At 42.9% G+C, this 26,993-nt stretch overlaps 1 long non-coding RNA gene across 1 annotated transcript in view; it reads right to left on the bottom strand.

Annotated features, from left to right (window-relative positions):
• Window positions 1–290: 290 nt before the first annotated feature.
• Window positions 291–26,993, bottom strand: part of LOC122443519 — a 31,114-nt gene continuing 4,411 nt past the window's right edge. Inside the window, exons 2-3 of the long non-coding RNA XR_006270031.1 lie at window positions 19,493–19,625; window positions 291–583 (exon numbers count right to left, since the gene is read on the bottom strand). This is a non-coding gene — a long non-coding RNA (uncharacterized LOC122443519). The remainder of the gene's footprint in view (window positions 584–19,492; window positions 19,626–26,993) is intronic.

A 26,993-nucleotide genomic window follows, 5' to 3' on the forward strand; every position in this document is an offset into this window, starting at 1 on the left:
CACCATTTTTAGGTTATATATTCTAGAGCAGTGACTTCCCAAGTATGGCCCTAGCATTATTAGCATTGCCTGAGAACTTGTTAGAAATGCAAATGCTCAAGTCCCACTCAGATCTACTAAATCAGAGTGGTGAGTGGTACTCAGCAAATCAGTGAGTTTAAAATCCCACCAGCTGATACTGATACAAGCTGAAGTTTGAAAAAAATCTACTCTAAAGAAATATCTGCACACATTGTATCAGATAAATTTCACAGTTAGAGCAAGTATTTATTTAGCTCACAGGTCTCCAGGTTGGCAACGTGGGATGGACTCAGCTAGGCAGGTTCTGATTTCCTCTGGCTCAGTCCGGTGCTGAGATAGCTTGGGGTTGGCTGGTGTAGGATGCTCTAGGATGACACAGCTCAACTCTGTTCTGTTTGGTCTCTCTTTCACCAACAGGCTGGTCTGGGTTTGTGCATTCACCTGGTGCTTGGACAAAGCTCCAAGAGATAGAAAGCAGAAGCATTCAAGACCTCTCGAGGTCTAGGCTTGAAATTGGCACACCGACATGCCTTCCACTGGCGGAATTAAGTCCAAGGTCATCCTAGATTCAAGTGGAGGAGAAAAGGACTTTATCTGTTAGGAAGAGCTGCAAAATCATATTGCAAAGTGTGTGGATACAAGGAGGGTAGAGATTGTGACTTTTTTTTTTGCCATCTTCTACATGTGTGCATATAGAAACAATATAAGGATGTTTATTGCAGTATTTTTGATGATAAAACAATGAAAACAACTTAAGTATCCTTCAGTAAGGAGATGGGCAAATTGTGGCACATACATTCACTGAAAGGAATGAGCTAGGTCTCTTTCTAGGTCAACAAGAAAAAATAAAAAACTTTTTTTTGAATGAAAAAAGGGAACTGAAGAGCAATTTGTAAGACTAATAACATTCATATATTTTTCAAACCTATACAATATTACATATTTCTGATGGGTTCATATGTTTGTGGAAATATTAGCAAGGTATATACATCTAACATATCAGTGACTATTCTTGGAGAGTGGAAAAGGAGGCAGTAATTCAAAGTGGTAGTCAGAGAGGATATTAGTTTTATCTGTTAGGTTCTCATGTAAAAAATACATTTATATGTATTCTGTGAAATTAAAAACTTAAAACAAATTTCACTAGAAGCTCATTTCTGGATGAGTCTCTTCCTGACAATGTTCTTTCAGGTCATTATGAAGATTCTGTCATTCACTCAGTCACATTTAGTGAAGACTGCTGTGTTCTTTGCACTGTACTAGTTGCTAAGCGTGCTTAATCCTTTACCAAGTTCCCATCATTTTAGTCCCTAAGTCCTACAGTTTCTGACCCATATCTTCAAAGTCTCTAGCAAGAAATTCCAGGCTGTTTTTTCTTACTGCATCATGGAGTTCCTTGTTTATCAGAGAAAAGGGCAGTGGTTGGTGGAACTTAAACAATTTGGATCCAGGAACATGCATACCTCCCAGTGGACCTTCTCATGATCCAACAGGTGGATGCAGGGCTCACATACTGTGTCAGCATTGTCATTCATGTTCATCCCATCCCTATACTGTCTCACAAAACCTGTTCTGAGAGAGCTTGCTTCAGAAACTTTTACTGAGCAGAGGACAGAAGTCCATGTGCCTGTGTACTTGTTACAAGTGATGGGATGACAGGTAAATCCTTACCCAAGGTAGGCCAGATCAGTTTTTTTTGTACCTGAACTGTGTAACTGTGGTACAGAAATTCTGGTCAGTCTTTCTTGAATAGTTGGGCTAGCAGATTCAGGAGGACCAGATAGCTACCTTTTCCCTCATGCACTGAGAAATAGAGAAAACTTGTCTGCAAAGAGGAGTTTCTTTGTTAGACAATTGAGAATAGGAGCTGCTTTAGTTTGATGGCTCAGCTTCCAGTTTACCATGACTCTCAGTGTTTGGGGGGATGTCTACAGGAATTCCTTTAAATTTTCCAATAATCTCCCCAATTCTTTCTTTCGTTTTCCTTTTTCCCCAAAATTAGTCTGATGGGTTTCTGTTAACTTTTAATCAAAGAATCCTTTACTACAGAACCAGCCATCACAAAGCATGTCTCCTACATGAGGTGGCAACCTATTCCTTCATGCCAGGACCTGCAAATCTATCTTTGGAATCAAGATACACACCATTCTTCTGAATGTCTGTAACAACACCCTGTATGGAGAAAGTCTTACACAAGGGAATTGCTTTGACAGTTTAGAATTTCGCTTCCTCTGTTTTGACATTTTTCTACTTCTAAATAATCAATAGGCCAAAGACGAACCTCAAGAAAAATTTAAAAAATACATTCAAGTGAATGAAAGTGAAATACAATATATCAAAATTTGTGGAACAGAGATAAAGTTGTGCTGATGGGGAAATTTATAGAACTACTCCCTATAAATTGGGAGCTGCTATACTTTAAGAAAGAGTCAATGTATCAAATCAATAATCTAAGTGCCTACCTAGAAAAAGAAGAGCAAAAGAAGCCCAAATCATCAGAAGAAAGGGAATAATAAAGAATATATATCAATGAGATTGAAAATAAAAAATGAGAGAGAGAAAATAAATGAAAAAAAGGCCTGGCTCTTTGAAAACATCAACAAAGTTGACACAATTTACCCAAAGCATAATTTGAATAAAGATCCCCTGGAGAAGGGAATGGCTACCCACTCCAGTATTTTTGCCTGGGAAATCCCATGGAAGAGCAGCCTGATGGGCTACAGCCCATGGGGTTGCAAAGAGTCAGACACAACCGAATGACTAACAAACTACTGTTAGGATAATAGTTATAGTGTAGTATTTTATAATTTTATAAGGTAGTATTTAACTTATAATTTAAATACTCTCCCAAGCAAAATCTCCAAGCCCAGGTAATTTCACTGGAGAGTTCCACTGAATGTTTAAATAAGAATTAGCCCCAATTCTATAGAATCCTTTTCAGAAAATAGAAGAGAAGGGAATTCATTTTATATAGTAGTACAACCTTGACCAACCTAGACAGCATATTAAAAAGCAGAGAGCTTACTTTGCCAACAAAGGTCCATCTATTCAAAGCTTTGATTTTTCCAGGAGTCATGTATGGATGTGAGAGTTGGACTATAAAGAAAGCTGAGCGCCGAAGAATTGATGTTTTTGAATTGTGGTGTTGGAGAAGACTCTTGAGAGTCCCTTGGACAGCAAGGAGATCCAACCAGTCCATCTTAAAGGAGATCAGTCCTGAATATTCATTGGAAGGACTGATGTTGAAGCTGAAACTCCAATACTTTGGCCACCTGATGTGAAGAGCGGATTCACTGGAAAAGACCCTGATGCTGGGAAAGATTGAAGGTGGGAGGAGAAAAGGACGAAAGAGGATGAAATAGTTGGGTGGCATCACTGACTCAATGGACATGAGTTTGAGTAAACTCCAGGAGTTGGTGATGGATACAGAGCCTGGCGTGCTGCAGTTCAAGGGTGTCAGGAAGCATTTAACAAGAGGCTTCCTGTGTGCTGTTTTGGATCTGTCAGGAACCCTCTGGCCCTTATTGATTCCTGAATATTCAGGAATTAAGAGGCGAGGCACGCCTTTCCCGGGGCTGAGGAATCCAGGCATTTCTCATTACAGTGATAAGTACCCTCTTCCTTTTTATGAGCCATATGGTAAAAGGTGATTGTTTGCAACTCTCTCTCTTTGATAGGGATCGTCTTATGTTTTGTAAGTCTGGAATTTTAATCTTTGTCTTTGCTGAGAATAACCACCTTGTAAGACAGTATATATGCCCACGCCATGTTGATTAAAACACCTTTGCTCCATCAGAGCTTTGGTCCCCGTGTCTTCCTTTCTTTCTTTTCCTTCCTTCCTTCCTCCCTCCCTTCCTTCCTTCCTCCCTTCCTTCCTCCCTCCCTCCCTCCCTTCCTTCCTTCTTTCTTTCTTTCTTCTCTCTCTCTCTCTTTCTATTTCTGGCTAATTCCTTGGAGCGTGGAGGCCCGCTGAGCTCACTTTCTTGCCCTGGCTTCTAAGACCCTCTCCAGAAGGCGCACTGCGCCTTCACCCACTCGAGAGGGCGCCTGGTGCCTACGTGCAGCAGCGCGAGCCCTAAGAACAGGGCTATATTGGCTTTCCGCGTAAACCAGGGGGTATCAGCCTCTTTCTCTCTCTTACTCTCCGAACCACCAGGTTCCGGTCCATTAAAGGACCAACAAGCGCTATCAGCCTCTTTCTCTCTCTTACTTTCTTATCGTCGACTCCAGGCCACCAGGTTCCAGTCCATTAAAGGACCAACAACGGGGTCGCAAAGAGTCAGACACAACTGAGTGACTGAACTGAACAACCTTGACATCAAAACTAGACAAAAGTACTACAAAAAATTATAGCACAATATCCCTTAGGAAAATGGATACAAACACTTCTAACAAAACATATCAAATAAAATTCAGGAATATGTAAATGGAAATATACTCCATGATGAAATGAGATTTATTCCAAGGATTCAAGGTTATTTAAAAAAACTAAACATGCAACTATCATATGACCTAGTATTTGCAATTTTGAGCATTTAGCTCAGAGAAATAGGACTTATATTCAGACAAAAGCCTGTACATGAATATTTATATCACTTGTATTCGTAATAGTCCAAATGTCTTTCAAACAGGTGAATAGTTAAAAAAATATATATGCAAACAAAAAAACCTTGGGTACATCCATACCATGGATTACTACTCAACCAGAAAAGGAACAAACTATTGATACACACAACAATCTGGACGGATCTCCAGAGAATTTTGCAGCGATAACAGCAATTCTCTAAGGCACAGGTCTGTATGATCCATTTATATAACATCCTTGAAATGACAACAGTAAAGAAATGGAGAACAGATTAGAGTTTGCCAAGGGGTAAGGAGGGGGCAGAAGTGAGAGGGAAGTAGATGTTGCTTTAAACGGGCAACATGAGAGATCCTTGCAGTGAAGGAGCTTTCCTATTTTTTCACTGCATCAATTGTCAGTATCCTGGTTGTGATTAATGTAGTACAGTTTTACAAGACTGTTACCAAGAAGAAATTGAGAAAGAAGTACATAGGACCTTTCTGTCTTATTTTTTAGAACTGCATGTGAATCTACAGTTATCTCAAAATAAAAAAGCTTATTTAAAAGTAAAAGAAACAAAATACAAAAATTTTTCTAAAACAGTAAATGGTGTGTTAGGAACCAGGATGAGTATTTTGAAACTCAATCATATCTATCCTCCATGTGAAATGCTTTAAACCTCCCTTTACCAACAGGAGAAAGTCCAGACTCTTGTGGTTAGGCATGTGGATAACTATTGAGAAAAACTATTTTTGTTCTTGGGGGGAAAAGTTCCACAAAAGAGTGAACCACATTTTTTCCCCAGCCAAGATGGTAGCCAGACCTCTGGGTCCTGAAGGTCTGGACTTTCCTTACACCACCAGGAGGTAGTTAACAACTATAACTGGTCCTTTGAGAGTTCTCAAAACAACAAAGTATAAACAGAGAAGGGTTTGTCTTTCCTAGCTATCTAATTTGCTCAGCCAAATCCCTTTCCTACTGGGTATAAGGGAACTTTATGACATCTCGTCTTGGTCCAAAACCTTCTAAGGCTTTCCTAGCTATTAAAATAGTGTGTTTCCTAGGGAATATTCAGTTGCGTTAGGTACTTTTTCCTCTGCCAAGTCCATTTTAATGCCCTCTCTCCTGGAGTTGGACAGCGTGCCTCTTGCATGGAGGCCCTGGCAGGGTTTGAATGGCAGTTGCGCAGTTTTTTTAACCAAGCTGTCTGCTTGCTTTCTTTCATCTCCTGGTTCCTTTCCTTCTAGTCCTTCAGGCCCACACCCACTGTCAGGAGCAGGTGTGGGGAAAGGGAGTAGACTGGAGAATGCTGGTTGGTACAGGTTCCCAGTTGCTGGGCCATGCAGCTGGCAGAGCCTCGGAGAACCGGCTCTAGAGGGTATGGCTGCCTGTGTACCTTGAGCAGGAACCACTGAAGACTGGCTTTGCAAAGCTCAGCAAGGCCAGAAGAAGCTAAGTGACTCATGGAAATAAAGTTAAATGGCATAATCAGAATTTTAATTAGGGTTAACCCCATAGTCTGCCCACTTCCTTGCCTGGTCTTCCTGGGAATCTGTGCAAAGTAATACAGGCAAGGGAGTGTGCATTCATGTGAAAATTTGCAGAGGAAGGTCATAACCTCCTACAGCTTCCAACCCCATGTCTAGCACTCTGTGTACTGTCTTTTCAGCCTGTTTCTTTATCTCTATCTTCAAATGGAGACAAAATAGCCAGTGACATTACTGTAGGATTTCAAGGCTGGTAGGCATATTAGATGTTACCTAGTGTGGTTTTTGTGGGATAGGGCATTTGGAAATGCATGAAGCTAATTACTTTTGCATAATGTGGTGGTGGGGATGATTTTTAAAGTCCTTAATCTGTGGGACAGTTGTGCTGACAAAGATTCTCTCCTCAACCAAACTCTAGCCAGCCTCCTCTGAGCCCTCTTCATTTATTTATTTACTATTTTTAAAAGCAGCTGTGTGCCTTCTTTTTTATTTATTTGGCTGCCCTGGGTCTCAGCTGCAACACGTGGGATCTTTGATTTTTCTTTTGGCATATGGGATCTTTAGCTGATCTTTAGCTGGCTTAAAACTCAACATTCAAAAAATGAAGATCATGGCATCTGGTCCCATCACTTCATGGCAAATAGATGGGGAAACAATGGAAACAGTGATAGACTTTATTTTTGGGGGCTCCAAAATCACTGCAGATGGTGACTGCAGTCAAGAAACTAAAAGACGCTTGCTCCCTGAAAGAAAAGCTATGACAAACCTAGACAGCCTATTAAAAAGCAGAGACGCTACCTTGCTGACAAAGGTCCATTTAGTCAAAGCTATAGTTTTTCCAGTAGTCATGTATGGATGTGAGAGTTGGACCATACAGAAAGCTGAGTGCCGAAGAACTGATGCTTTTGAACTGCAGTGTTGGAGAAGACTCTTGAGAGTCCCTTGAACCGCAAGGAGATCCAACCAGTCCATCTTAAAGGAAATCAGTCCTGAATATTCATTGGAAGGACTGATGCTGAAGCTGAAGCTCCAATACTTTGGCCACCTGATGCAAAGAACTGACTCATTAGAAAAGATCCTGATGCTGGGAAAGATTGAAGGCAGAAGGAGAAGGGGATGACAGAGGATGAGACGGTTGAATGGTGTCACCGACTCAATGGACATCAGTTTGAGCAAGCTCCGGGAGTTGGTGATAGACAGGGAAGCCTGGAGTGCTGCAATACGTGGGGTTGCAAAGAGTCAGATATGACTGAGAGACTGATCTAACTATCTTTAGTTGTGGCACATGAACTCTTTCTTAGCTGTGGCATGTGGGATCTGGTTCCAACACCAGGGATTGAACCCAGCCTCCTGCATAGGAGTGTGGAGTCTTGGCTACTGGACCACCAGAGAAATCCTTGAGCCCTTTCCTTGATGTAAGGCCTCAACTTTGACTATAAAGTCTTGAACTAATACTAACAGTTTCTAACAGTTCAAGGGCAACTTAAAGTGTCTGCCTGATAAAAACCCAAGGCTGCCAGAATCATTTGCTGTTTGCTTCAGCAATACCTGACGATAGAGCCTCTGTCTCTCAGTCTCTGTGGGAGGGTAGGGGCCTAACTTTCAATTAATAAGCTTCAGTCAATAAGCCAGTTAGCAAATCTAGATGGCTTTCATGTGGACTAACACCTTTGTCCAGTTCTTTGTAGTTTTTCCTTGCTCACTGCTCACTGCCTCCTTCCTGCTCCTCCGTTCCCTCTGCACAAATAGAACTGGTGCTCAGCTTTCCCTCTACTGTCAGTTTCTGAATAAATCTGCTTTCACAAATTTAACTAATGTCCAGCTGTGTTTATCTATGACAGTTCACAAAAAAATTGTTCTGCCCAAAATACCACCCTTGAGAAACAGGAATCTTTTTTCCAAAACAAGGTCTCATAAGTGTTTTCACTTTGTGAAAATCTGTACACTTATGAACTGTGTACTTTTCTGTCTATATCTTATACTTCTTATATTATAGATCAAAGCAACAGAATAGAAAGCCCAGAAATAAACCCATGTGCCTATGGTCAATTAATCTACAATGAAGGAGGCAAGAATACACAACAGGGAAATAGTGCTGGGAAAACTGGACAGCTAATGTAAAAGAATGAAACTAGAACATTCTCTAACACCATACAGAAAAATAAACTTAAAATGGATTAAAGACCTAAATGTAAAACTGGACCCTATAAAACTCTTAGAGGAGGGAAGAAGACTTCCCTGGTGGTCCAGTGGCTAAGATTCTGTGCTCCCAGTGAAAGGGCCCCGGGTTTGATCCTGGTCAGGGAACTAGATTCCACATGTTGCAACTAAGTTTGCATGCTGCAGTGAAGACTGAAGATTCCATGTGCTGCAGCTAAGACCTGGTGCAGAGCTGTGGTACATATATATAATGGAGTATCACTCAGCCATAAAAAGGAATGCATTTGAGTCAGTTCTAATGAGGCAGATGAACTTAGAGCCTATTACACAGAGTTAAGTAAGTCAGAAAGAGAAAAAAATATCATATTTAATGTATACATGTGGAATCTAGAAAGATGGTTCTGATGAACCTATTTGCAGGGCAGCAATGGAGATGCAGACACACAGAACAGACTTGTGAACATGGGTTAGCGGGAGGGAGGGGAGGGTGGGACGAACGGAGAGAGTAGCATAGAAACATATACACCACCATGTGTAAAATAGATAGCCAAGGGGAATTTGCTGTGTGATGCAGGGAACTCAAACCGGGGCTCTCTGACAACCTAGAAGGTGGGATGGCATGGGAGGTGACAGGGAGGGTCAAGAGGGAGGGGACATATGTATACCTATGGCCGATTCATGTTGCTGTATGTCAGAAACCAACACAATACTGTAAAGCAATTATCCTTCAATTAAAAATAAATAAATAAATAAAAAGACCTGGCATAGTCAAATAAATAAATATTAGGAAAAAAAACAACCTCAGAGAAAGAACATGGGCAGAAGATTCTGACATAAATTGCAGCAATATCTTTTTGGATCCACCTCCTATAGTAATGAAAATAAAAACAAAAATAAGCAAATGGAACCTAGTTAAACTTAACTTTTGCACAGCAAAGGAAACCGTATACAAAACAAAAAACACAACCCACAGAATGGGAGAAAATATTTACAAATGATGTGACTAACAAGGAATGAATCTCCAAAATATACAAACAGCTCATGAAGTTCAATATCAAAAACAAAACAAAACAAAAAGACATACAGATGGCCAAAAAGCACATGCAAAGATGCTCAATATCTCTAATTATTAGAGAAATATAAATCAAAACTACAATGATGTATTACCTCACACCAGTCAGAATGGCCATCATCAAAAAGTCTACAAGCAACAAATGCTGGAGAGGGGTGTGGGGAAAAAGGAACCCTCCTACACTGTTGGTGGGAATATAAACTGGTTACAGCCACTATGGAGAACAGGATGGAGGTTCTTTAAAAAACTAAAAATAGAGCTATCATATGATCCAACAATGCCACTCCACTCCTGGGAATGTATCTGGATAAAGCCATAATTTGAAAAGATACCTGGACCTCAGTGTTCACTGCAGCAATATTTACAATAGCCAAGACATGGAAAGCAACCTAAATATCCATCAACAGATAAATGAATAAAGAAAATGTATATGTGTACAATAGAATTGTACTCAGACATGACAAAGAATGAAATAATGCCATTTTCATTGACAGGGATGGACCTAGAAATTATACTAAGTACAATAAGTCAGAAACAGAAAGTGCCATATAATATCACTCATATGTGAAATTTTTAAAAATGATTGAAATTAACTTCAACTAATTTTAAAAAAAATGAACTTACTTACAAAACAGAAACAGACTCACAGACTTAGAAAACAAACTTATGATTAAAAGAGGAAAGGTGGGGAGGGGAGAAATAAATTAGGAGATTAGGATTAACATATACACACTATTATATAAAAATGGATAACCAATAAGGGCCTACTGTATAGCACAGAGAACTCTATATTCTGTAATAACTTATATGGGAAAAAATTTGAAAAAGGATACTGAGTATACGTATATGTCTAACTGAATCACTTTTCCATACACCTGAAACTAACACATTGTTAGACTAACATTGTGTTACAATGTTAACAAGTCTAACATGGTTACAACTAACATTGTAAATCAATTATATTCCAATATAAAATAAAAATGTTTAAAAGAATAAAGATTGCAGAAATAGACCCACATAGTTATAGTCAACTGCACTTTGACAAAGAAGAAAAGGCAGTACAATGGAGTAAAGACAGTCTTTTCAATAAATGGTGCTGTAACAATTGAACATTCACATACATATGTAGATACTTAGGCCTTACACTCTTTACAAATATTAACTCAAAATTATCTGAATGCAAAACTATAAACCTAGAAGAAAACATAGGAGAAAACCTGGATGACCTTGGATATGGCAATGCCTTTTTAGGAATAACACCAATGTTATTATGATTAAATATGAAAGAATTTATTGTTATGCTAGACTTCCTAAAAATTAAAAGCTGTTCAGTGAAAGACAGTATCAAGAGAATGAGGAGACCAACCACAGACTGGGAGAAAATACTTGTATAAGACATATCTGATAAAGGACTACTATTCAAAACATAATAGAATCGAATCTGCCTGCAATGTGGGAGACCTGGGTTCAATGCCTAGGTTGGGAAGATCCCCTGGAGAAGGGAACAGCTACCCACTCCAGTATTCTGGCCTGGAGAATTCCATGGACTGTATGGTCCATGGGGTCGCAAAGAGTCAGACACAAATGAGCAACTTTCACTTCCACTTTTCATTCAAAATATATATGGGTTTTTTTTTTTTTTTTTTTCAGGTCCACAAAGTAAAGAATGAGCTAACAGACTGCTTTAGGCATCTGTTATAGTCTCACAGCTCTAAACAATTTCCAGTTGCAGATGTTAAAATATCCAGAATCCACAGAGAACAGAATAGACAACATAACTCATCCAGCCTCTGCTGCTCCGAGGGCCTTCTGCAATTCACAGCATTTGATGACATGTGGGCAGTCAGCTTGCCTGTGTTCACAGGCTGCATTCAATTCACTGCAGCTTATAAAACCTTTCACAGAGAGTCATTACAGGGCCAGACATCTACACTGGGGATGTATAAACATGAACAAGTGCCAGGGCCTTCAGGAGCTCTTCGTTAGCAGAGAGGACAGGTGGAGAGTCTCTGCACACAGTCGACAGGCTCTCTCCTGCACAAGGGAGACTGTGGAGAGGTGAGGGAGCTGGGATGCGGCCTGTGCTCCTGTTGACAAGCTGTGTGTCTGGCTCTGAAGGAAGGGGTGACTGTTTCTAATATGCACAAATGGGCAAGGTGTGCTCCCCGCAGCCCTGGACTGAGGTACAGCCTTGCTGCTGCTGCTGCTGCTAAGTCGCTTCAGTCATGTCCGACTCTGTGCGACCCCATAGACGGCAGCCCACGAGGCTCCCCCGTCCCTGGGATTCTCCAGGCAAGAACACTGGAGTGGGTTGCCATTTCCTTCTCCAATGCATGAAAGTGAAAAGTGAAAGAGAAGTCGCTCAGTCATGTCCAACTCTTAGCGACCCCATGGACTGCAGCCCACCAGCCTCCTCCATCCATGGGATTTTCCAGGCAAGAGTACTGGAGTGGGTTGCCAGTGACTTCTCCGGAGGTACAGCCTTAGAGTTCATTAATATAAAAAGAAAAGTGGGACTTCCCTGGTGGTCCGCTGCTTAGGAATCTGCCTTGCGATGCAGGGGATGTGCGTCTGATCCTTGGTTGAGGAACTAAGATTCCACATGCCGAGAAGCAGCTAAGCCTGCATGTGGCAACTACTAAGCCCCTGTGCTCCGGGGCTCATGTGCTGCAACTAGATAATCCATGCACCACAACAAAAGATATCCAACTAAGACCCGACACAGCCAAATAAATACATAAATATTAAAAATATATGTAAAATAAGAAAAGTGCTGTCCTAGAGGCAGATATCAATAGCTGTGAGGTGGGAGGAGGGAGCAGGAGAGTCTTCTGGGGGAAGGAGTTATAGGGAGTGACAGAGATTGAGGGACATTTCAAGAGGGCTTTGGAAGAGGAACAGGAATTTGCTTGTTTAGTGAAAGAAAAGCAAACGAGGCAGGGGAAATAGAGTGAGCAAAGATGCAGAGGTTTGACATTACAAGATCTGTTTCTAGAATAGGGAGCAGTTCAACCTGGCTGACGGAGGTAAGGTCAGAGGGTAGCCACAGCCAGATGGTGCCGGCTGTCTAAGCCACACTGAGTGGTCCTCAGATTCTGGTGTGGTCTGAAACACATGGAAAGCCTGTTTACAAGTGTGGTTTCCTTGGCTGGAGCCCCATAGATGAGTTCTGATTCAGGAGGTTTGGGGAGGGGCTCAAGAATGAACATTTAAAATGATTTTCCTATAGGATCTGGGTATAGTGGTCAGCTGGTAAAGAATCCGCCTGCTATGTGGGAGACCTGGGTTCGATCCCTGGGTTAGGAAGATCCCCTGGAGAAGAGAAAGGCTACCCACTCCAGTATTCTGGCCTGGAGAATTCCATGGACTGTAAAGTCCATGGGTCGCAAAGAGTCAGACATTACTAAGCGTCTTTCACATTCACATAGTGGTCAGAGAAGAAACAGTACTGAGACAGAAGGGTGTTCAGAGGAGGTTAGGCAGCACAGGGTCTGCTGGGCTCACTGGAGCAGAGCTTGCCAGCTATCAAGTAGAAAGAGGTACAGCTGGGGGAATCCACTTTGCCTGTACATGCTCTTAGAAAGCTATCTCAGACGCCAACCCTTAATTAATTCCCCCACCCACAAGTGCAAAGGTCTGGAAACTGCTTAAAATGTGAAGAAAGCAGATACTGGGGACAAAGATTTCAGGACTAAGCTGTACCACCTGTGGGTTAGGTCGCTCCCAGCTAATAATTACCTCCCCTCCGAGTCTCTGTCTGTACACCAGTAGGACCTCAGGGCCCCTCTCAGCCACATGATATATGAGGTTTCAGTCCCTCCTAGTGAGAGGTTCATTGTATAAGGGGATGCCGAATAAGGCCAGGAAAAAAAAAAAAAAGACTCTTAACAGTGGAAGCTGTAACAGACTAAGAATTTTAGGGAAGGAAAGTTCTGTTTTGCCCAAAACCTTCTCAAGCCTCTCCGAGTGCCTCCCAGCACCCAGCGCAGTGCCTTACACCTTGCGGGCATTGGATACATACCACTTAATGATGAACAGCATCAGCATGTCAGTGTTGGCTTTTCAGGACTGAGCACATCTGAAAGGCCTTCTCTGTACTTCATTCAGGCAATGATCAGCCTACGTTTCATATGGTGACCCTCCTATTATCCACACTTATTAATTAAGGTTCTCAATTATCTGGATATTTGGAAATATTCTCAGGTAATAATAACAGTAACCCTGGGAGGCTGTAACCTTTAGGTGATGGAATGGGGGAAAGAAGTAAAGGTTTTAGAGGTGATGAAAAGTTTATCTTGGGCTTAAAAAACCTTTAATATATGCAGATTTTGGCTTTGAAACTTGCCAAATGGAGGCAGTTTTGTAGGATATTTGAAAGTATAATAGAAAGCCTATACCAGACAAAGCAGCCTTTGGTTTGCTGGTGAAACGGTGTTCCTTACCAGCACAAATCAAAAGACACATGTACATTTCCTCCACTGGTATTTTCTGGGACCATCTCCCAGACAAACCACCACCGCTGGGATCCTTGTCTCAGGTAACATTTCTGGGGAAACTCCAACTAGACATCAAGTCACTGGGAGGGTGATGCTGAGGGCATTGATCTGCAGTTAGGGTGCTAGAAGAGACAGGGCTATCACTAGGTTTGCAAAGCTGTAGAGAAAGTAGCTGGAAAGACCTACATTAAAAAAGCTGAGGACAGCAAAGACTCATGGTAGAGCTGGCACCTGTGGGAAGAGAGGGGTAACCTTGAATGGATGCCTACTCTGGCACTGATCCTGTGTTTGGTGTTAGACACACATCACCTCTCTCAATCCATACAACCACAGTATAAATCAAGAAGGGGTCATCTCAGGCCTGGAGGAGGGATTTGAACTCGGGCCTCTCTGGTGCCATAGGCTGTGCTTTGTCCCCAGAGCAGCCCCCACGAATGAGTAACTGTCAGTGGCCAGTGTGGTCTTTACAGAGAAGAGCCAGGAGTGCCTCAGGCCAGGCGAGGCGAGGCATCCCAGCGGGGAAGGAAGGACCTTTCAGGAAGTTGAGGTCAGTCATACCGGTTCTCAGCAGATTCAGAAACTTGGTCTATGCCTCTAGCAGGCGTCTGGCCCAGGAGAACTGAAGGAAAGCAATTAAACTCTCCAGAGACTTATGCATGATCGAGGTAACAATCTGTCGGCCAGATCCTCATATTACTGTGTATTAGTTTCCTACTGCTGCTGTAACAAATTGCCACAAGCTTAGTGGCTTCAAGCAACACACAGTGGGACCTAGAGATGATCAGACTAAGTGAAGTAAGCCAGAAAAAGAAAGAAGACGATAATATGACACAGCTTATATGTGGAAGCCAAAAGAGAATAAGATACAAATGAACTTACATACAAAACAGAGCAACAGACACAGAAAACAAACTTATGGTAACCAAAGGGGAAAAGAGGCTGGGAGGGGGGATAAATTAGAAGGTTGAGATTAACAAATACACACCATGCTATTACATATCAAATAGATAACCAAGGGGACTTGCTTGGTGTTTCAGTGGTTAAGAAACCACCATGCAATGCTGGGGATGTGAGTTTGACCCCCTGGTTGGGGAATTAAGATCCCACATGCCTCAGAGCAACTAAGCCCACATGCCATAACTAGAGAGTCTGTGGGTCACAACAAAAGAGCCCACAACTTAATGATACAATGAAGACCCGAGTGCCACAATTAAGACCCAAGACAGACAAATAAATACATAAATAAATATTTAAAAAATAGGTAACCAACAGGGACCTACTGTATAGCATAGGGAACTATAATCAATATTTTGTAATAACCTATAAGAGAAAAGAATACAAAAAAAAGATATATATGTAGAGCTAATTCACTTTGTTGTATACCTGAAACTAACAACATTGTAAATCAACTATGCTTCAATAAGATAATAACAACAACAACAACAAAACCCCCTACAGATGTATTATCTTGCAGTTCTGGAAATAGAAGCCTGAACTTTGTTTCACTGGTCTAAAATCAAGGTGTGGGCATGCCTGCGTTTCTTCTGGAAGCTCTAGAAGAGAATATTTCTTTGAGTTCTCCAGCTTCTAGAGACGCCCTTCCTTCATTCTTTGGCCCTTTCATCTATCTTCAAAGCCATCAGCATTGCCATCTCCCCATCTCTCTCTGACCCTGTGCTCCTGCCTCCCCCTTTGGATTATATTTGGTTTATCTAGATAATGCAACACAATCTCCCCACCTCAAAATCCTTACTAATCACATCTGCAAAGTTCGTTTTACCACATAAGGTAACACAGAGACAGGTTCCAGGGATTAAGATGTGAATATCTTTGGGGGTCAACCAACGATATTCAACCAATTCACCAATCCTTTGGTCATTATTCAGCTAACCACAGTGGGTCTGTTTTTCTCTCCACTGGAGCAGGAAGGCTCCATATAAGTCTAGTCTATGATTAGTGACTGCTTGGGGAACCTGAGTCTAGAGCCTCATGGTGTGGATGATCTCCGTGGTCAGAGTTATCAGTCAAACATGAGCCAGCCGAGCAACAATCCTCCATCCAACAAACAGGGAGTGGGAACCTCTGGTACTCAGGCCTTTCTCCTTGTTGATGCCGTGCACTTTCATCACACAGACCACATGCCATTGGTCAGTTACTACTCTCTACTTATAGATCTGGGTGGACCCCAACTCCCCAGCATGGCGCATTAACAAATCATTTCTTCTGGTTGTTTGATGGGACCTGACCTGTCTCACCCTTGGTCCCCATTAATTGTGCCTATTAATGTGGTCTGACAGACCATGCTACAAACCGGTCTCCAGAGACTGTGTTTAACCCGGGTCAGCCCAGGACCTCAGTGCTCCCTGCTCTCTCTCTCCCTCTCCCTGTATGCATGCGTGTTAAGTTGCTTCATTTCTGTCCTACTCTTTTTGACCCCATGGACAACAGGTTCCTCTGTCCATGGGATTCTCCAGGCAAGACTACTGGAGTAGGTTGCCATGCCCTCCTCTAGGGAATCTTACCAACCTGGAGACTGAACCCATGTCTCTTACATCTCCTGCATTGTCAGGCAGGTTCTTTACCACTAGCACCACCTGACTTTTGATCATATACTCCAGGCTTTTCTGCCTTTCCTCTGTGGTTTTGACAAGCTGTTAGGACTTTTCTCTCTCCTGGATTCTGTGCACAGATAATCTCATCTATTATGTGTTTCAGGTCTTTTAAAAAAAATTATTTATTTATTTATTTGGCTACGCCAGGTCTTAGTTGCAGCAACACAGGATCTTCGAACTTCATTGTAGCATATGAATTCTTAGTTGTGGCATCTGGGATCTAGGTCCTTGACCAGGGATTGAACCTGGGGCCCCTGCATTGGCAGTGTGGAGTCTTAGCCACTGGAAGTCCCTCATCCATCATGTGTCCATTTTTATGAGTAACCTTGTCTCGAAGTTTTGAGGATAATTAACCTTACCTTCAAATGTACTGACCTTTTAAAACAACAGCTCTTACTCACAGTTGTCTGTTTTCCACTTAGTGTCTACCTCTGAAATTCACCCAAAGAATGTCCCATGGGAATCTGTTTACCTGCCAGGCACTGGGGTAAGGGCCCAGGGATATGATAGTGAGCAGCTGTGTTCCTGGTCTCACAAAGCCTAGAGACCAGTAGGGAGATGAATCTTTATCAAATAATCACACTCATGAATGTGTAATTAAAAATGGAGGTAATTACTCCTTTAAAAAATGGAGGTAATTACTCTTAAGAAAAGAAACATGGTTAGTGAAAACTTAAAGAGACTGGCCCTAAATAGGTGGTCTCATGGGAAACTTCCCTATGAAGTTCCATTCGAACTGTGATCATTGGGTGAGTGGAGGAGAAAGGTGGGGGAAGCCATGAGGTTAATGTGGCTGCAGGCAGGGAGGGCTGGATGAAAAAAGGGTCAAGATGAGGTGGCAGAGGCAGGTAGAGACCAGGGAAGGGTTCTGGGTCTTAGCCTAAGAGCAAAAGGTTTTTAGCAAGGGGAGGGTGTTGACACTATCAGATTTGGGTTAGATCATGGCCAACAGATTTTGTTGGGGAGGGGAGTGCAGAACTGGAGCAGAGAGGGTAGTAAGGAGGCTCTCACAGTAACAGAGGAGACATGAAGGTGACTTGGTCAGCGTGATGCCAATGCAGAACAGAAGTGGCTGGTTCATGGGATTCCCCTGGTGGTCCAGTGGCTAAGACTCTGTGCTCCCATTGCAGGGGGTCAGGGTTCAATCCCTGGTCAGGGAACTAGATCCCACATGCCGCAGCTAGAAACTAGAAAGAAACTAGAAAGAAACTAGAAACTAGAAAGAAACTAGAAAGAAAAGATCGCACATGCCACAACTGAGATCTCATGCAATCAAATAAATAATAAAATTAAATTAAATTAAAAAAAAGAAGAAATGGCTGGTTCCTTGTGGTCATTTGGAGGCAAAACCCATCAGGGCACGTTTAACACGCAGGGCAAAAGAATGAAAGGCTTCAAAGACAAAACAAGCTTAATGGCTAACATAAATTCCTATTAACTGAATGTGTGTTTACATTCAATTGCAATCAAACACTTGAAAAGAATGAAATGCTCACTCTTGTGTTTATTCTGACAGGCCTAATGAGAACAGATGCATTCAGTGTGAGAGAGCTGCTCATCCTTATGAACCTGAGACATGACCACGGTGGTGGCTTCTGGAAGAAAATGACATACCCAAGATCAGGTCCTTGCATGGACAATATGGTTGCTGATTTTACCATCAGACTCTCTCTCACAGTCTTCATAGTAGAGGGAGGGGCTGTCTCTAAAACCAAACCACTAGCAGAGTGGGCTGACCTTAGAAGGAGAGGCTTACAATAAATGGGAGAATTCTGGGAATCCAACCTCAAGAATGCTGACCTCTTTCCCCACTTGTGACTGCCTTTTGAACTTGAGGATTTGGCAGTCATTCAAACCAAATAACTCTGGGGTGCAAAAGCAACAGAGTCCAGAGCAATCTCTGGCTCATTGTTTCAGATTAGATGTCTTTATTGGGCAGGTCTCTGAATCCTTGCCCCTTTTCACTTACAATAGATTCTCTGGTCTAATGAGAATCTGCACAGATATATTTCCTTGATATGCTTTTCTATAACACGGAATTTGGTTGCTTCACTGGGAGAGAAATTCTAAGACTTTAAACTTGAGTCTCTGGTCCTAAGTATCCTGCTGGCACCACCTGGATGTTTCTCATTAAAATCACTTGTTAAAGTGAGTGGGCCCTTATGGAACATCCTGGCAGATTCTGTTTACCCAAGGGTCAGAGATCTGAGACCTCTGAGCTCAGCAGAGGGGCAGTGGGGAGAGAAGTGGGTATCCTGGGATGAACACTGAAGGCTCCCAAATGGGAAGTAGGGTCAGTGAGCTCCAAACTTGGCCATTACATTCAATTATACATTACGAGAGGGGAAGGAATAATGAAAACAAATTTGCAGTTAATAATTATTGCATCCAGGACTTCCCTGGTGGTCCAGTGGTTAAGAATCTGCCTGCCAATGCAGGGGACGTGGGTTCAACCCCTGGTCCAGGATGATTCCATATGCCTCGGGAAACTAAACCCTTGTACCACTACTGAGCCCACACTCTGGAGTCCATGATCCACAACAAGAGAAGCCACTGTGATCAGCCCATGCACCGCAACTAGATAAAGTCCACACGTGGGAAGAAAAACCCAGCACAGTCAAAAATAAATAAAAAACCCAATCAAAACAAACAAAAACTATCGTATTCAACCCAATGCACATCTAAAGCTCTGAAATCTCAGTTGAGATCTATGCACATCTGAGCCCTGACCTTCATCAAACCGCTACTTCATTATTAATATCTGTGATTCTCAACCTGCACTTCGAATCATGGGGGTGGAGGTATGGGAGTTGGGGGTTTTAGTAAACAAACACACGCCTTTGTTAATGCTCTCAATCATTTCCACATGACAGGTGAGTCACCCAACTCACTCCATTTGTACCTTACCTAATCCTATAAGGCAAGCTATGACCACTGCAGTTCTGCTCTGTTATCTGTCTACCTGTCCAGCACATTTGCCCCTGAAACAAGGCATTCACCTGTGTTTCCTGTTTGAGTCCAGCTCCTATTGCCTGTCTTAGCACTGGAACCTTGTGTGGTTTAAGAACATGGATACTCACCCTTTTGACACTCTCCTTTCTGGTCTCTGCTAATTCCTGCTTCCAGGAAAATGACTTGGCTCTGACCTGCTTAGTCAGGGCCTACACCCTCCATTAGGGACTGTGGGCACCTGCTAAGATCTTCGTAAGCAATCTGTGAAGTAGGAGAAATTGGAGAAATTAACACTCAGATGGTAAGTGCTCCTATAAGACCACCCAGCTCTGGACTTTACTGCTTTTTGATTCTATAATACAAAGAATTCATTGTTCTAATTTCAGTTGTTAAAACATCAAAAATTATTACCCACTTACTTGGAGAGTGAGGATTAAATTGATACAGATGCAAATTTAGTGAGACTAACATAAACAAGGCTTGGGTCATTGGGAGATACTGACTAAATGGTGGGCATATTACTCCCAAGTGTTGTTTTGTATTTAGTCAACTCTGGTTGTCATGACAAAATATTGTAGATTGAGTGACTTCAACAATAGATATTTATTTACTCACAGTTTCGGAGGTTGCAACTCTGAGATCATGGTGCCAGCAAGGGCGGGTTCAGGTGAGACTTTCTTTTTGGTTACAGCACACAGTGGACCTCATGTGTCTCTTAGAAGGATACTAATCTTATGGTATCAGGGCCCTGGACCCTTATGATCTGAGGTAACCTTAATTATCTCCTAATGGGTTCTACCTCCAAGTATTAGTGATTAGAGCTTCACTTTAGGAATTTGGGACTTCCCTGGTGGCTCAAAAGGTAAAGAATCTGCCTGCAATACAGAAGACTTGGGTTCGATTCCTGGGTTGGGAAGATCCTTTGTAGAAGGGAATGGCTACCCACTCCAGTATTCTTGCCTGGGAAAACCCATGAACAGAGGAGCCTGGCCAGCTACAGTCATAAGGTTGCAAAGAGTCAGACATGACTAAGCAACTAACACACTTTTAGGAATTTGGGGGGACACAAGTTAGTCTTGAGAGTCCCTTGGACAGCAAAGAGACCAAACCAGTCAATCCTAAAGGAAATCAGTCCTGAATATTCATTGGAAGGACTGATGCTGAAGCTCCAATACTTTGGCCACCTGATGTGAAGAGCCGAAGCACTGGAAAAGACCCTGATGCTGCAAAACATTGAAGGCAGGAGGAAAAGGACATCCTCTGTCAAGAGGATGAGATGGTTGTATGGCATCACTGACTTGATGGACATGAGTTTGAACAAGCTCCAGGAGTTGATGATGGACAGGGAAGCCTGGCGTGCTGCAGCCCATGGGGTCGCAAAGAGTCGGACATGACCGAGTGACTAAAGTTAGTGTATAACATGTTTCTAGAGAAATCACTAAATCTTAAAAAGAACACAAAGGTCATCGTTTTATTTGCACATTCCTTCCCAACAACTCATTTCTCTGCACAGTCTCCTTTCCTGAGGTACAGATGAGAGAAGGGCACCTTGCTCCCCTCAGGCTCCAGGAAAGTTTATCCAAACAGACTTTAAGTGTTCCAGGGTTTCTCCTGCCCTTGGGTTGCTTATCCACACAAATGCCTTAAGGATTCCCAGAGAAAGTGCCTCATATTCTAAGACTCAGGCTTCCACCCTGGATTCAACACTGTGTTCACTGGGCCAATCTTCCCATCTTAAGAGAAACACTAAAGTACAGGGCTGCTTTTCATCCCCTGGGGAAGGAAATGACGACCCACTCCAGTATTCTTGCCTGGAAATCCCACAGACAGATTGGGCTAAAGTACACGGAGTCTCAAAGTCAGACATGACTTCAGACTAGACCAGAAAGCCATTTTACACAGGAAGTAAAGAGGATGTTGGAAAACAACCCCAATTGTAGGCCTGAAGAACTCATCTCAGTGACAGCCATGGCCTCCAGCAGCATCCTCCACAGTGAGAGGTCAGAGGGTTAGCTTCCCTCAGGAGAGATCAGAACTTCAAGTTTTGTCCTAAGAGGCTTTTTTTCCCCCCATTTATTTTTATTAGTTGGAGGCTAATTACTTTACAATATTGTAGTGGTTTCTAACACCTATCTTACTCAAACTCTTCCAGAAAATTGCAGAAGGAGACTTTTCTCATTAAGTTGTTACAAGTTTTTAGAAGCTAGGCTCACTGAGAAAATCTTAAGAGGCCCTTACTAAAATACTTTCAAGAAGCCATGTCAGCAGGGCTCTCCTGTGAAAGGAAAGTTAGAACATTTTAGATGGTCAGGGACCCGAGTCACTTTGTACAATGAGCTGGGCAGTTTTTCAGAACTCTGTACCATCAGCATGGGTGAAGGGGTGAGAACTCATGATAAAGAAGCCCTGTAGTTTGTCCTCTTCAAGGTGTCCACTTTGGCTTCAGCCAGCAGTGTGTGTGCTAACTCACTTCAGCCGTGTCTGACTCTTTGCAACCCTACGGACTGTAGCCCGCCAGGCTCCTCTGTCCACGGGATGCCATGCCCTCCTCCAGGGGATCTTCTCGGCACAGGGATCGAACCCTAGTCTCTTAAGTCCCCTGTTTTTGGCAGGTGGATTCTTTACCACTAGTGCCACCTGGTCAGCTGGCAGACCAGAGGTTAATTCCCGCCTCTGTCACTTCTGTTATCAAGCTATCCCATTTGAGCTCATTTTCCTCAGCACAACCCTGAGAGGGAGTGTAACCGAGAGTGGGGTCCAGCTGCTGACCACTCAAAAGCCAATTACATGGCAAGGTTGGTGGAAACGAAAATTTGCTTTCTTTTGGAAAAGTGAGAGATTAAATAATTTAAGATCTATCATTAGTGAAGGGTAGAACTTTGGGCCCAGAGCCAGGCTCAAGAATAAACTTAAAAAGATAGTTCTTGAAAGCAGAGAGAGGAGAATGAAAGAGCAAAATGCTTTCTTAACCTCATTTGGCAAAAACAGTTGCATACTTTTGCCTCCCAAGTGAATCTCTGTATTATCCTGTGGAATTGGTGGACATACTCTTTTATTTACTATTATTTTTTCCATGAGAGTTCTCTGACCAGAGATTGAACCCAGACCCTCAGCAGTGAAAGTGTGGACTTCTAACCACTGGACTGCCAGGGAATTCCCAATTTCTTTTGTTTTTAATAATTGATTAGGCTGGGCTTCCCTGGTAGCCCATATGGTAAAGAATCTACCTGCAATGCAGGAGACGTGGGTTCAATTCCCGGGTGGAGAAGATTCCCTGGAGAAGGTAATGGCAACCCACTCCAATATTCTTGCCTGGAAAATCCCATAGACTCCTCCCATAGAGCAGTCTGGCTGGCTGTAGTCTGTGGGGTTGCAAAGAGTTGGACACGACTGAGTGACTCACACATTCAGGTTTTAGCTGTGGCTAGACGGATCTTTAGGTGCAGCATGTGAACTCTCAGTTGTGGCACGTAGGGATCTAGTTCCCTGACCAGGGATTGAACCCGGGCCACCTGGTATGGAGATGTGGAGTCCTAAGCGCTGGGCGGCGGCTGCACGGCGCTGGAGCAGCATGCGGCTGAGAGAAGATACCCCATGTCTAAGGCCAGGAGTGGCGGCTAAGAGGAGATACCCCACGTCCAAGGTCAGGAGTGAAGGTCATGAGGAGATACCCCACGTCCAAGGTTAGGAGTGAAGGCCATGAGGAGATACCCCACGTCCAAGGTCAGGAGTGAAGGCCATGAGGAGATACTCCACGTCCAAGGTAAAGAGCAGCTGTGAAGAGATACCTCACGTCCAAGGTAAGAGAAACCCCAGTACGACAGTAGGTGCTGAGAGAGGGCATCAGAGGGCAGACAGACTGAAACCACAATCACAGAAACCTAGCCAATCTGATCACAGGACCACAGCCTTGTCTAACTCAATGAAACTAAGCCATGCCGTGTAGGGCCACCCAAGACGGACAGGTCATGGTGGAGAGGTCTGACAGAATGTGATCCACTGGAGAAGGGAATGGCAAACCACTTCAGGATTCTTGCCTTGAGAACTCCATGAACAGTATGAAAAGGCAAAAAGACAGGACACTGAAAGATGAACTCCCCAGGTGGGTAGGTGCCCAATATGCTACTGGAGATCAGTGGAGAAATAACTCCAGAAAGAATGAAGAGACGGAGCCAAAGCAAAAACAACACTCAGCTGTGGATGGGTCTGGTGATAGAAGCAAGGTCCGATGTGGTAAAGGCCAATACTGCATAGGAACCTGGAATGTTAGGTTCATGAATCAAGGCAAATTGAAAGTGGTCAAACAGGAGATGGCAATAGTGAACACTGACATTCTAGGAATCAGCAAACTAAAATGGACTGGAATGGGTGAATTTAACTCAGATGACCATTATATCTACTACTGTGGGCAGGAATCCCTTAGAAGAAATGGAGTAGCCATCATAGTCAACAAAAGAGGCCAAAATGCAGTACTTGGATGCAATCTCAGAAATGACAGAATGATCTCTTTGTTTCCAAGGCAAACCATTCAATATCACAGTAATCCAAGTCTATGCCCTGATCAGTAACGCTGAAGAAGCTGAAGTTGAACGGTTCTATGAAGACTTATAAGACCTTTTAGAACTAACACCCCAAAAAGATGTCCTTTTCATTATAGGGGACTGGAATGCAAAAGTCAGGAAGTCAAGAAACACCTAAAGTAACAGGCAAATTTGGCCTTGGAATACAGAATGAAGCAGGGCAAAGGCTAATAGAGTTTTGCCAAGAGAACGCACTGGTCACAGCAAGCACCCTCTTCCAACAACACAGGAGAAGACTCTACACATGGACATCACCAGATGGCCGACACCAAAATCAGATTAATTATATTCTTTGCAGCCAAGATGGACAAGCTCTATACAATCAGCAAAAACTAGACCAGGAGCCGACTGTGGCTCAGATCATGAACTCCTTATTGCCAAATTCAGACTGAAATTGAAGAAAGTAGGACAAACCACTAGACCATTCAGGTATGACCTAAGTCAAATCCCTTACGATTATACAGTGGAAGTGAGAAATAGATTTAAGGGACTAGATCTGATAGACAGAGTGCCTGATGAACTATGGATCGAGGTTCGTGACATTGTACAGGAGACAGGGATCAAGACCATCCCCAAGAAAAAGAAATGCAAAAAGGCAGAATGGTTGTCTGAGGAGGCCTTACAAATAGCTGTGAAAAGAAGAGAAGTGAAAAGCAAAGGAGAAAAGGAAAGATATTCCCATTTGAATGCAGAGTTCCAAAGAATAGCAAGGAGAGATAAGAAAGCCTTCCTCAGCAATCAGTGCAGAATGGGAAAGACTAGAGATTTCTTCAAGAAAATTAGAGATATCAAGGGAATATTTCATGCAAAGATGGGTTTGATAAAGGACAGAAATGGTATGGACCTAACAGAAGCAGAAGATATTAAGAAGAGGTGGCAAGGATACACAGAAGAACTGTACAAGAAAGATCTTCACGACCCAGATAATCACGATAGTGTGATCACTCACCTAGAGCCAGACATCCTGGAATGTGAAGTCAAGTGGGCCTTAGGAAGCATCACTACGACAAAGCTAGTGGAGGTGATGGAATTCCCGTTGAGCTACTTCAAATCTTGAAAGATGATGCTGTGAAAGTGCTGCACTCAATATGCCAGCAAATTTGGGAAACTCAGCAGTGGCCACAGGACTGGAAAAGGTCAGTTTTCATTCCAATCCCAAAGAAAGGCAATGCCAAAGAATGCTCAAACTATCACACAACTGTACTCATCTCACATGCTAGTAAAGTAATGGTCAAAATTCTCCAAGCCAGGCTTCAGCAATACATGAACCATGAACTTCCAGATGTTCAAGCTGGTTTTAGAAAAGGCAGAGGAACCAGAGATCAAATTGCCAACATCCGCTGGATCATCGAAAAGCAAGAGAGTTCCAGAAAAACATCTATTTCTGTTTTATTGACTACGCTAAAGCCTTTGACTATGTGGATCACAATAAACTGTGGAAAATTCTGAAAGAGATGGGAATACCAGACCACCTGACCTGCCTCTTGAGAAACCTGTATGCAGGTCAGGAAGCAACAGTTAGAACTGGGCATGGAACAACAGACTGGTTCCAAATAGGAAAAGGAGTATGTCAAGGCTGTATATTGTCACCCTGCTTATTTAACTTATATGCAGAGTACATCATGGGAAATGCTGGACTGGAGGAAGCACAAGCTGGAATCAAGATTCCTGGGAGAAATATCAATAACCTCAGATATGCAGATGACACCACCCTTATGGCAGAAAGTGAAGAACTAAAGAGCCTCTGAGGAGAGTGAAAGTTGGCTTAAAGCTCAACATTCAGAAAACTAAGATCATGGCATCGGGTCCCACCGCTTCATGGCAAATAGATGGAGAAACAGTGGAAACAGTGGCTGACTTTATTTTTTGGGGCTCCAATATCACTGCAGATGGTGACTGCAGCCATGGAATTAAAAGATGCTTACTCCTTGGAAGAAAAGTTATGACCAACCTAGATAGCATATTAAAAAGCAGAGACATTAAAAAAAAAAAAAAAAAATAAAAAGCAGAGACATTACTTTGCCAACAAAGGTCCGTTTAGTCAAGGCTATGGTTTTTCCAGTAGTCAGGTATGGATGTGAGAGTTGGACTGTAAAGAAAGCTGAGCGCTGAAGAATTGATATTTTTGAACTGTGGTGTTGGAGAAGACTCTTGAGAGTCCCTTGGACTGCAAGGAGATCCAACCAGTCCATCCTAAAGGAGATCAGTCCTGGGTGTTCACTGGAAGGACTGATGTTGAAGCCGAAACTCCAATACTTTGGCTACCTGATGTGAAGAGCTGACTCATTGGAAAAGACCCTGATGCTTGGAAAGATTGAGGGCAGGAGGAGAAGGGGACGACAGGGGATGAGATGGTTGATGGCATCACCAACTCAGTGGACATGAGTTTGAGTAAACTCCGCGAGTTGGTGATGGACAGGGAGGCCTGGCGTGCTGCAATCCATAGGGTCGCAGAGCTGGACATGACTGAGCAACTGAACTGAACTGAACCACTGGATTGCTAGGGAATTCCCTATCTCTATTCTTTTCCCCTCTAGTCCTGACAATTCAAATAGCATTACTTGCCTCCAATCCTATTTAAACAGAGTGCCCATGCAGACACTGAAAATGTGTTAGTGTATTCAGAGGCTGGACATATGACCCCGAATCTGCAACCATTAATCTTATCTCACACAGGCATCAAGTGAAAAGACAGAAGGTGGAAGTCCTTACAGAGCACTCAGGTACCAGAGGGTGGGTTGGCAAGGCCCAGAGCTACATGTGAATGAACCACAGAGTCACTGGAAATCCTGTTGCTTACCTACTGAGTAGCTTCTTAAGAGCTGTACCTAAATACCATCTTAAGAGTTATTCTTCTTATTTCTATGTTGCAGGTCTCAGTTTGAAGTGTTTTCTTCTCTGTTTCCTTCATCACTGAGAGACCAAAGATCAAAGTCCAGGTCCACCCTTAGTTCTTCCTCCCAGAGTCTCCATCAGGCTGCGTCTTCATAAGTTTTGTCTCCTTCTCAGAGAGGCCTCCTTGCTCTGGGTGCACAGGTCCCAGGTCATG

The sequence above is a fragment of the Cervus canadensis genome, chromosome 6, assembly GCF_019320065.1.
Source record: "Cervus canadensis isolate Bull #8, Minnesota chromosome 6, ASM1932006v1, whole genome shotgun sequence".
Taxonomy (NCBI): Eukaryota; Metazoa; Chordata; class Mammalia; order Artiodactyla; family Cervidae; genus Cervus; species Cervus canadensis.